At 38.3% G+C, this 11829-nt stretch overlaps 2 protein-coding genes across 4 annotated transcripts in view; both read right to left on the bottom strand.

The window, feature by feature from the left end:
- LOC146459453 (electrogenic aspartate/glutamate antiporter SLC25A13, mitochondrial-like) overlaps positions 1–11829 on the bottom strand; it is a 166984-nt gene that overhangs the window by 99295 nt on the left and 55860 nt on the right. The window lies entirely within an intron of this gene.
- Positions 1–11829, bottom strand: part of LOC146459455 (D(1) dopamine receptor-like) — a 73264-nt gene that overhangs the window by 58245 nt on the left and 3190 nt on the right. Inside the window, exons 1-3 of one of the 3 annotated variants that reach the window (XM_085089495.1) lie at positions 11780–11800; positions 5612–5686; positions 1238–1336 (exon numbers count right to left, since the gene is read on the bottom strand). The gene's annotated coding sequence lies outside the window, so the exon portion shown is untranslated. Of the gene's footprint in view, positions 1–1237; positions 1337–1533; positions 1629–5611; positions 5687–11779; positions 11801–11829 lie in introns of those variants that run through there. The other 2 variants (XM_085089496.1, XM_085089498.1) reach the window with 2 other exon arrangements.

The raw sequence follows: 11829 nt of genomic DNA, 5'->3' as shown, positions 1-11829 counted from the left end.
GTCTTTAAAATAGTTAAATGCTGACTCGAATTTTCATCCTAGTGTTGATACAAAAAAATTGAATAACGTCTGTTTTACTGTTTTACTTTAGGGTGCATGTGTTGAGCACAGAAAACAAGAAGTCATAAATTCATTGTCGAGGACATCAAAATGAAAACAGCACCATAGAAAATCGCCCCTTATTTGAATGGCCATAGTTAAAGATTTTATCCATAATCAAACTTTAATCGGATAAGCACCGTGCAAGGGCGCGGCACTGATGAGAAACAACACGTCAGGTAAACTTTCATTTGAAAACTAGGCGGAGGCATTGAATGGTCGCAGTTTTGGAGCCTTAGATGCGTTCGATTGACCCTATTCCGGAATAGGAATACATGCAACAATGACAAGAAATCCCTCCTAATTCCTAAGAGGTTTTAGGGAATGGCTCTTAAATTATCATGTGTCAGCGAATGTTTGCAGAAATGTCTTCTCAAATTACTTAAAAAGATAAATTTAACAGCTATTCCGCTTAAATTCTTTTTCCGCAATGCGGTCAATCGAACGCCGGCGACCCTATATTTACCTGAGCTAACTTGAACAGCACAGTAAACATCCCTGTCATCCCCACGGGGAAGCATTATTCACGCATTATTCAACAGTTTTCATTTGATTGTTCACACTTAGAATATCTCCCAAAACGCAAATTATACTACAGTTACAAGCACTTCCTAGCAGTTCAGATATGGTTCTTTTTATGGGTGTTTTGCAAGGTTAGAAACTTATCCATTCAGCTCAATATTATATATGCGTGGTAGATGTGAATATATCAGTCATTGTAAAAATAAGGTCGTTGGCAGAGACAGAAACACCCTTTTTAAGGGTGGCATAAATATTACGCGAGACCCTGAAGCAAACATGTATGACAAGAAATTGATCAGTTTTAAGTTCATACCTTATAGTAACAACTGAACAAAAACGTGCCTATTGCTTTAAGGCATGCTAAACAGCCTTTCCATCTTCAGTTTCTCCTTTACTTAATGAATACCACATTGTAAATGTTACGTTGTTATCGGTAAATGTAAGTCATTAACCGTATCTTTATTCGTAAACAAGCACGTTCTTGACGGAATAAATAATTCTGCATAAAATCAGCCACAAAAACAATAACCCATGATCAACACAATTTCTGAGCTAACTGAAAGAACAAGGTTTTGTCGAAGTGATAAGCTAGACATTGAGCTCTGAGTCAACCTACCTCGTGTCGGGTAGGACCTCCAAACTAAGTTGTGTTCTTTACAAATTCATCCAGCATGAACGCACACCAGTGTACCAATGAATGGTTTAATACTCAGACCTGTGTGTCAACAGAGAATACCATGTTTTGTCATACTTGCACGAACGCTTTTTAAAATTACGTGATCTATTTGATTAACAAGTCTAATTATATACTAACGACAACAGAACATTGCGTGCAAGGCGCCATTGCACGGGCTTCCTGGAGAGTTTCTCGTTTCTGCGGCTGTTTCAGTTTTGACGTATTGCAGTACGTACTCTTTATAAGCAACAGTGGTTCGACTCAATACTTTCGAACAAAAGCGTCATAGTCGTGGTACCAGGTTGACTTTGAGGCGAACATTAACTGTTCGAATGATAGAAAATAACTTGACTGATAACGAAAGGTAACTGCTGTTCCACCAGTCATCTGGCTCAGGTTAAATTGATTTAACATATGCAAAATAAATTAAGACTCAGAGGAGAGTGGGTGTTTGAAAAGAAATACAAGTGACGTGCTCGTCACATAAAACTCCGACCACTCTAACTACTTCAAGAATCAATGACCTCTCAGCCACTGATTTTCGTGATTAAACTTACCAGAGTTTGACTAAAAACTACAAACAGTAAGCATGCACTTTCCCTGCCTAAACGCCAGCCGTATGAAGTTCTTCGGCCTTTGCGAGTGTCCAAAATTGCGTCCGGTGCGTGAACTTTTAATGCCTTTTGAGTGACTCCTGTTTTTATTTCTTTGATTCGAAAGATTACGATCAAAAAGTAATAGAAATTTTATATTTTCCGATCAAGATAACAGTTGACACGAACGTGATTGTTCTTTGTTCGTACTTTCAGCGACAATCCTTAACTGACGTTTCCATCAAGAGGGAAAATACTTAGTGAATGTACCTTCAATAAGTGTTAAAACAAAGTCTTGACACGTAAAATATGTCAGTTGGCTTTCTGTCCTCTTGAAAAGGGCGCAATTTTTTAAGCGCTTTTTGTGAATTTTATCCGGAACAAGGCGAGAAATAGTTTCGTTGGTGTTCCGGTTTGAGTCAGTCCTTATCACTGACATTCTATCGTTTTCTAACACGTGCAGAGGCATGTGTTCGGATTTCGTCTTCCCAACTCGGGCCTGTAAATGCTTGTGTGCTGATAGACCCTGACATGCATTAGTTTTGTAAGCAGTTGAACCCAGAGACCTCTTTTTTAGGCCACAGTAATGTAATGGGGTGTTTAGAGCACTTTGTGACGCCATTGTCCATTCCTTAATTGTTTCGTGATTGGACGCCGGCACACATTTAGCAAACAAGATCACTTTCACCATTGTACATTTTTGTAAGCTAAGATGGAACGTCCACGCTGATTGAAATTGGTCCTGAAAAAGTGCCGTCATTTTTGAGCTTTGCAAAACGTTTATCTTCCTCCGCTTTTCCCAGGATCAGGGTAAATGTTCGTTAACCAAGCAGAGTTGACCAATAAAATACTATTATTAAACGTAGACCCTTATTTTAGAGCGGGAAGCTCTAAGTAGGTTATATTAGAACACAGAATTGCATTGTTATGACACGCCTAGGCTAATTAGATTCCAAAGTCAGTCGATGATACACAGATAAATACTGTTCACAAATCTTCGTCACACATTTAAAAAAAATTTTGCCGTTTTCCACTCTCTAGTCCCTTTTAATACAATGAGTTTGCATCAAGCACAGTAGACTGAAATAAAATTTTAGAGTTTTAGAATTTTTGATTTTTAGATTTCGTGTACATACATTTTAATTTAGTTAGTATTTAACTTTCATTTTTTATTACTTTTATAGTGGTATTCCTGCAAAGTAGCTTTTTAAGTGGAGTTCCACTTTAAATAAAATCGCGAGGGAAAGTTAAATCTCGCCTCTCGCTTCGCCCTCGGCTTAATAAAGTCGCCTGTTACGCAGGGAATGAGCGTTGCTTGGCCAATCGAAATTTACAATGACCACATTGCACGGCGGCTTGCTAACAGACAAACAGACCGGCAGAGCCTCGCTATCAGACCAAAAATAGGAGTGCTGCCTCGCTTTGGCTCGACTGGGTTAAAAACTTCATTCCCCTCTCCCGTCGCGTTTAAAAAGCTTTCCTTTTCATTTGACTGGAAAAGCAGCAAAATGTTCTTGCCATAAGAGCGTTTTGGTATCGTTTTGTTTTGATTACGTGTGTTTAATGGATCCATTTGATGCGTATTCGTCTATCATTCACATTAAATTGACTGAAATAAGTTTATTCGTTTTCAAACCTCTTTTTTAACTCTTCCACGCTAAACGAATTCGACGATGCTTTATCTCAAGACTCCTCGCTTTTAAAGCAAAAAGTCTTCGTTTTCCTCATGTGTTTTCGATCGCCTTTGTGCACTTACTTGCGCCGAGGCGTCCATCCTGCATTTTCAGATGGTGCCGATATTTTGTTTTGACGGTTTGGATGAATAGACGCCAGCTGTCAAAACACAAACAGGAATTTCGAAATCGGTACCTTACTTTTGTCGGTCAGTTTATATAATTTTTAACCGGATATTGGCCAAAAGTTTGCCTGTATGTATTAAATACGAAATTCTTTGTCACACGTTTCATATTACTCAGAACTTTCAAACTTCCAACACGCCATTGAAAAGTGATTGTGATCTAAACGATGTATCCTTTTTTAAGTAACAAATGGTTTAAGTTGTTTTCCCAGACAAGCTTATTAAAAATGCATTACTGATTTTCACCAAATCGTCAGCAAATCTCTCGATCTTCACTGCTTTTTCTTCATCAAATGTTGTAAAAAACAACTGCAATGGGCTGGCTGAAGAATACTGCGATATTGCATTTTAATATGATTTACTTTTTCCAATTAATACAAAACTGATAATCTCATAAAACTCTTCCGTCTGAGTGTTTTCAAAAGTTCCGTTTTTGGTGACTGATAGCGCCGCTTTAATTGTGAACGGAAGACCAAAACAGAAATATCTCAAAATTAAATTTGAAGGGGGTTGGGTTGTATTTTAAGCCCTCAGTGCTCGCTTTCAAAACAAATGAGTTCTGATCGCGTGAATTTTAAAATCTTGTTGCTCTGTGTTGTAAAGGAGCGAGGTGGAAATACAAAACGAATTCTGAACGTCATTGACCAGAAAAAAGCCGTGTTCCAAGGAGTTTCGGTAGACGTCAATATTGAATGATAGTCACCACTTATTGCTCCATGAATAAATTTTGAATCCTGTATCACTGATTCGCTTTAGATAGCCACAACCGAATCTATGGGATAAGATGTTAATCTGTCAAAAGTGAATTTTATCCAATGGTTGTAAAATTTTTAAAATTCAGCGTACTGCGTACTATCTTAAAGTGCACTTTTGTCAGACCTTCGACTGCTACGCGTGCAAACGCAAAGTTGGCGCCCGGTTTATGTTCGAGGAAGGCTTGTGTTCACCACGCGGTCGGGTATATTGCAGTGTTCAGTTGATTAGACTGGGAATTTAATGATCTTAATACTCAATCTACACTAAAGTTGAGATTTAAAATCCGCATTCGCATTTTCCGACTTCTGTTAGCTCATATCCGTGGTCAGTTTATTAGGATAAGATTAGCTTCTCAGTGACAACCGGGTGAAACTTGCAAAAATCAAAATAGAATTTTTCTAATTAAGAGCTAGGTTGTTAAGGATGTTAAGAGTGCACTGACCATGCAGAGCTCAGTGTTTGAACGAAAGGTAGATATTCAGCGAAAATTTGTATCGTGGCTAGGTACTGCCATTAACATGTTTTGCTCTTTTGGGGAAAAGGTGAAAAAAGAACTTCCGACTAGCCTCATGTGGTCATTTTTTTTTTTTTTTAATTTTCTGCACCTAGAAATTTTGGAAATGTTATTTTGTTGGTTAACCAGTGGTTTGGTTGAAAGGTTTTTAATAAACATGACACTGGACACAATGATTACCTTAATAACCACCCAGACTAAAGTCTTTCATACACCGAAGGTTTACGCCACGATTTTAGCATAAAAATTAATCTCTACGCCAGTCTCAAGTTTAAGTTCGTTTCAAGTCCATGCCAAAAAGCTGCGCAAAATGCGCCAGAAGTTGATGTAAATCACTTAGTTCCACACCAAAGACCTTCGGCGCAACATAAATGTTTTCCAGCGTGGAGCACCACGACCCAGTTCAGGCACCGCACCTCTTATTTGCTGTACTACGTTCTTTGGCAGTGGTACGGCCTCTCAGTCACATTTCTTTCCGACAGATTTCAATTAAGTAGGATAAAATCTTAAGATACAACAGGCTTAGCATCATAATACATCAGTTACAGAGAAAATGTACAAGTTCGATTCGGCGGCGTCTCAGGCTAACATACCTTAGTTTTCTCTGCTTCACTTCGCCGCCGAGTTGTCGTGTTCTTCGTAGTCGGCTTAATCTCCTCCAACGTTTCCTGTGAAAAGCATCCACAAAATAATTACGTAACGCTGCGGCGGGGAGGGGTTTGTCGTAAGCTGTTGCAAAATTACCAAATTGTGGATACCTTAACGATTTTATGTCATTATTTTACTCCTTCCATTGACAATGGATGCCTTCACTTTTGCTGTAGTTAACTGTTTATACGGAATAAAATGGCTCTTGGTTTGACCGCGGTCTCTCTCTGACCACCACGTTGGCCGTAAGTTGCTTGAGATAAGCGCGAGCCAAACAACTTTTTTCGGCACGTTCTGCCAAAGAATATTTTATCGCGTCGTGTTTTCACTGCGCATGCGTGCGGTTTCTTGCTTAAGCTCCAGATTGGAAAGGCGGGCAACTTCTTTCTAAGAGCGAATCCACACAATTTCCAGGATATCAGGCAATTAAACAAGGCATTTAGGCTGGTCAACTTGTCAAAAACCAAGAATTGTGGGGTTAATTTATATTTTCCTCGCCCCTAATTTTCTTCCTTCTCCAAGGTGTCAACTGTTTTAAAATACCACACAGCTGTATTTAACGAAAGTACTTCGATGTACATATATATTTTTAAATTTCTTCCCGTACAAGTAACAAGCCGCGTATCTTATTTATCAATGAATTTTGCTTCAGCTTAATTAAGCTCTTCCTTGATGCAACATCTGCGATCAAACTTAGAACTACACTGTGTTTCAAAACTTGTTTCATTTTTGCCCGACATGAAAGTAAATAATTAACAATTATCCTGCAAAACCGCGCGGAATATCGCTCGATACCACCGAGTTGGCCAAAATCACAATCTTCGGCAAGATTGAGCGGGATAATTGTTTTATTCTTCAACATTGATAACAAAACGCAGTTTTATTGCAGAAAAGCTGGAGATAGTCTTTATTTGTTCGATTCTTCTCCCCGACACACGAAATTACGTACATCACAGAATATCTGTTGTGTAAAGAAGACGAATATTGAGCGCACCATGAGCATATTTGCACAGTGTTACAATGTGTTGAATAATCCAAATAATTTATTTACATTTTATTTGAGGTGTTTTCTAATGGAACTTACAGCACACGTCATCCGATATCGGAGTACAGGGAAAATACTGGAATTGGCCGATCATTGTCTCTGCCTTTGTAGTTACGTTTAAAATATGAAATGATTTGTTGCAACCTTTGACTGACTTAAAACAATTGTAAAAATAACCTCCGTTTGATTGGCGGTGCTCCAGCAACTGAAGTTTACATCCAGTGATTATTAAAATTTCCTCCTACAAATTTTGTTTTTCAGTAATCCTGGAAAACAAAATGGCTCTTGAATATCGTGTGTGAGTAAAAGTTTGCAGATAAGTCGTCCAAAACTTACCTTAAACGAGAAATCTACAAACTGATTCTTGTTCCGGAATACGGTCGACGGAACACAACCAGAGATTCTTGTTTAGGTTAATTTCTTTGTTTATGCCTTCAAAGCTTTTTCATTCTGATTTGTTTATCTTGTAGTTCTTTTGTACGTAATTATTTATTTATTATGTTTGGTATTAAGTTGAAACCACAGTTTTTAAGCCGAGAGACACATTGGTTAGCGACCATATAAATTTATAAAACGTTGCAGAAGTTTACAAGCAAGAACTTCAATTGGATAAACAAGTGTTGCTGTTTTAAACAGCCATTCGATGAAAGTATAGATTTTTTCATATTTTAATCCACTGGAGTCTCAAAGCTTGATTTGGCTTCCTGCCGGTAACTTGCAATTGTAATTACAGTTTGTTCATAAACCTGAAACTAATTTTAGGTCTTAAATGGTAGTCAGTCACGGTTAATTTAATCTTATAACTAACTCCTGGCTCGACGGTAACGAAGAGAACAACGGAACAGTGTTAACAACAGCAAATTCACAATAATTTTGAGAAAAATAAACACGATACTTTTGAGGTTCGAAGTCCTGTTTGCGTCATTAAAATTAAAACAAAAGATATTACTAATTACAATAGAATGGCTCGCAAAATTTGTAAAGACAACCGGTATAACAAAAACAAGCGAAAGAAAATAACAACTTGGAAATGTGTTAAAAACGAAAGAGATAAATTAACATGATGCAAGTGTTGATTAAAAGACGGATTCTCCCATTTGATGGGGGCAAAACTTAATAAACCTCAGAAGCATTCTAAGCTTTATTTTCTTATTTAAAAAGAAATCGCTTTTTAGGACAGTACCTACTTTTGTTCTGCGCATCTCGAGATACTTGGGTTTCCTATGGGTGGTGCCTACTAATACAGGGATATTTTTGCGCGGCTTAAAACTATGCAGAAAAAGCAGAACTTAGCAAGTGGTCTTGGTATCCAAAAAGAAAATTGGGGATAACCATGCATTTTTCAGAGATAATAAAGCTTCAATTTGAAAAAAAAAGCGATACATTCCTTTATATGTTACAGCTTTTTAGAATTATTGTTGCTTGATCATCTCCAAAAAAAGCGTGGTTACCCCCATTTTCCTTTTTGGATTCCAAAAGCCCTTGCTAAGATCTGTGTTTCCCGCATAGTCCTAAACCGTGCAAATTAGTAGGCTTAAATAACGCTTCCTAGGCTAGGTTGTCGCCATAAAGTCTATGCAGCCGGTGCCCAAAGCGACCGATCGCGAGAGTTCTTTCACAACGAGTGCCTCTAAACGTTATTCGCTGTAGACCCAATTTAACAGAGTCACCCAATGGTTCGTTTCGGTGAATATCTGTTCTGAACTGAGGACATAACCAGACTCAGAAATTCTGATTAAATTGTGAAGAAAAGCAAGAGCGTTTTCTTTAGCGAAAGGTCACACGAAACTTTTGCAACGCAGAAAACTAATCCCTCTTTTATTTTCGGAGGGGGCAAATACGTCGCTTAAAGTGCAAAAAAAGCCAGCTAGCATTTTCGAAAAGACGACTACACCTTATACATCCAGGGAATAAGTTTCCGTTTCCTAAAACGTTCGGTAATTTAAATTTTTCAGCTAAAGAATTTGTGTTAGTTTACACAAATTTGCCTTTTAAAAGGCCATAAAATGATGTAGAAATGAAGGAAACAACATTTTAACTTTTTTTCTTAACTTTCTCATTGGATGGGTGTAAAATATCGGCTCAAAATGAAAAAACTAATTAATTCCTTTCGTTTTCGAAGGCGCAAATATCTCGATAAAAGTCCAAAGTAAGGTCTAGGTCAGCTAGTATATTCGTATAGCCAACAACAGCTCGGAAAATCGGAAAATCAGTAGTATTCCGTTTCCTAAAACTTTCTGCGACTTAAATTCTCAGCTGAAGGATCCGAACAGATCATCTCTTGCTCACGCAAATATATCTTTAAACTGAGGCCTCCAAACGATAAGTGAACTGTTCTGCTTTAATTTTGTCGTTAGCCATACTGGTGCCTCTAATTTTACTGTGTCGAATGTGATTCAAGCTACAGAGAAACTAGAAAACCGCGAGTTAGCAGTAGATCAGTGGACTAACCGTACAAGCAACAAGAAATGCATTTTGCAATGAGCGATGAGGCATGAGTGGGCTAAAAGAAAAACAGAGTGCAGAATTGATGAATTATTGACAGACTTGTCTACACAAGGTTAAAATTAAATCTCCACAGTCCGGAGATTCATTGGACATGTGTCAATGCAATGTTTTCATTAGGAAATGCAATAAAGCTTCGAAATTGAAAACGCCATCGTGACAGCGGCCAATTTTGCCAACACCTACGATTTCTGCCTTTTCCATGATGTTCTTTGCCGTTTTGACCATGGCTTCAATGAAACAATTCGACTGAGGGTACCTTGGGCTTGAGTGCTGCACCTGGAACCTGTATTGAACAGCGAATGCTCTGAACTCCTCAGATGCAAATTGAGTTCCTTGATCTGTGTACACTACTGCTGGAATCCCATATTCTGCAAATATTGTCTTGAGGAGATTAATTACGGGACCTGACGTCTGATTAGACAGTTTCTTCACAATAGGAAATTTGCTGAAATAATCTACAACCAGTAGGTAGTGGTGGGAATGGTGGTCAAATATGTCGACTCCGAGCTTGACCCATGGCATGCTGGGTACGTCATGCGTAATAAGGGGTTCCTTCTGCTGAGCTGGTTTGTGTTTCTGGCAAATTTCACATGCTTTTCCTGCATTTCTGATGTCATCCGAGATTCCTGGCCAAAACACTGTCTCGCGTGCTCTTAGTAGAGTTTTCTCCTCTCCTAAGTGCCCTGCGTGAAGATCTCCCAGATACTCTGCTCTCTGCGATGTGGGAATTACTAAGCGATGAGCTTTGAATATAAGTCCGTCTTCGATTGCTAGCTCTTCGCGATAATTCCAGTAATGCTGTACTGGTTCTGGAAGTTGACGTTTTTGAACTGGCCAACCATGGAAAATGTAATGTCGTAGCTGATTCAGAGTTGGATCTGCAGTGGTGGCAATTCTGGTTCAGTCCAGGCGATTGTCTGTTGCTGGAATGGCGTTAGTAATCTGATGCACCGAACAGAACTTTCCTGTACGACCTGGTCAAACCGCGATTTTGTTTCAGAAAATTTCCAGAATAATCTACTGCAAAGGGTTGCTCAGCTTACCTATTCGAATAGTAATTTGAGCCTCATGATTTTTCCATCGTGTTGCTTGCTTCATTAACATGGCAAGATTTTATCGCATTTGCGGCTGACGAGTTTCTTGTTGTATGGTTAAACGCAATGCTATCAGCAGCTTTTTCACTCGTCACTTGGACACAACCAACTTTTGTAGGCGTTCATGTTTTGAGCGTGAGTGCTGGTGAATAGGTTATCTAAATGGCCTCCGCTTTGCAAGTTTGAGAATCATCTGATTAAACGTTAGAACCAAGTCAAGAGGTTCATAGTTTTACTCCTAAAACGAATATATTTTAATGATTATGAGCGCCCGCCACCGGTTATAAATATTATAATCCTGGTGGTTTAAAAATCAATTAATTTGAGTATATTTGAATATTTGAACTAAATCAGCCACCGAAATAGAATATTATATTATATTATACCGGACATTGAAACGACTTAGCAATTAGTCTCGACAACTGCCATTGCTGTCCATCGCGTTTTTTTTCCTTGTGGTATAAAGAGAATGCACCACTACCGGTGCATCATTTCTGCCATTCGCGGGTGCATTCGTTCATTTTCTATAGCGGTTTATCAAATGACGACGTGTTGTCGCTCATATTCCTCTATCGACCGCTGTATGGTTTTCTTATCACCCAATTGGTCAGTTCAGTTAATCGTCCTGGCATATGAATCTTCCTGACATATCCGGGCAGAAATGGTTTTGTAAAACAATCATATTCATCAGCACTTACTACCTGACCAATTAAAATGCGATTACGTGTAAACAGCTGTTATCAACTGATAGGAAAGAGAACTCAAAAACTGTTGCCAGAAGAATTGGGTTCTTTAATATAGTTTGGGCGAGAAGGCATAATATTTGAAAACAAAGCACAAATTGGCTAAGAAAAAGACCTAATTTTAAATCTGAATGAGCTGAACCCCATTACGGTTGCTTGTATTGTTTTTCAAGGTGAACGGGCAGTTATTAGCACCGATATACATTTTTGACTAGGTTCGTTTAACTTAGTTAGCTTTGGAGATGTTAAGAAAGTGTTTCAACTGAATATAGGTTTGGAATCCGATCAAGTTTTGCCCAAGCTGGCGAAATAGTGACGAGTATGAATTGGACAAATTTTCAATGCCATATGCAAATTGAAGTGGGGAAGCAACTTTGACAAGTTACTTAAAACCATCGAAAAGGTGTGATGTTAGTCTTTTTAGATTTGAAATTTTAGTTTTAAGCTCCGATCTTTGCAGTGGGAAAATAATCTCCTAGCTACAATGGAGCGTTATTCGATGAAAATTTGTTCAAAGGGTATCTCCTTTCCAAGCAGTTTTCTTTAAAGTCGGTTTTTGGATTTGAAGTCATCACCTGTATTAACTTGTCATCGTAAGAAATCGCCTTTACTCAAGGCAACTTAAGAAAATGCAATGATGAAAAAATACTATTTAACGAAAAGTCAAAGAATATGCTCTCCAGGCATTTTAAAAGACAAAAAAATATTGCTGAGAAAGCTTACCGGGCGAGCTAAAAAGCCAGTGACGCACCAGAAAGCAGGCTTGAATGAAA

Source organism: Pavona decussata, unplaced genomic scaffold (assembly GCF_977016875.1).
Source record: "Pavona decussata unplaced genomic scaffold, jaPavDecu1.1 SCAFFOLD_219, whole genome shotgun sequence".
Classification (NCBI taxonomy): domain Eukaryota; kingdom Metazoa; phylum Cnidaria; class Anthozoa; order Scleractinia; family Agariciidae; genus Pavona; species Pavona decussata.
The sequence above is the reverse complement of the archived record's forward strand: the minus strand, read 5'-3'. Positions and strand labels throughout refer to the sequence as shown.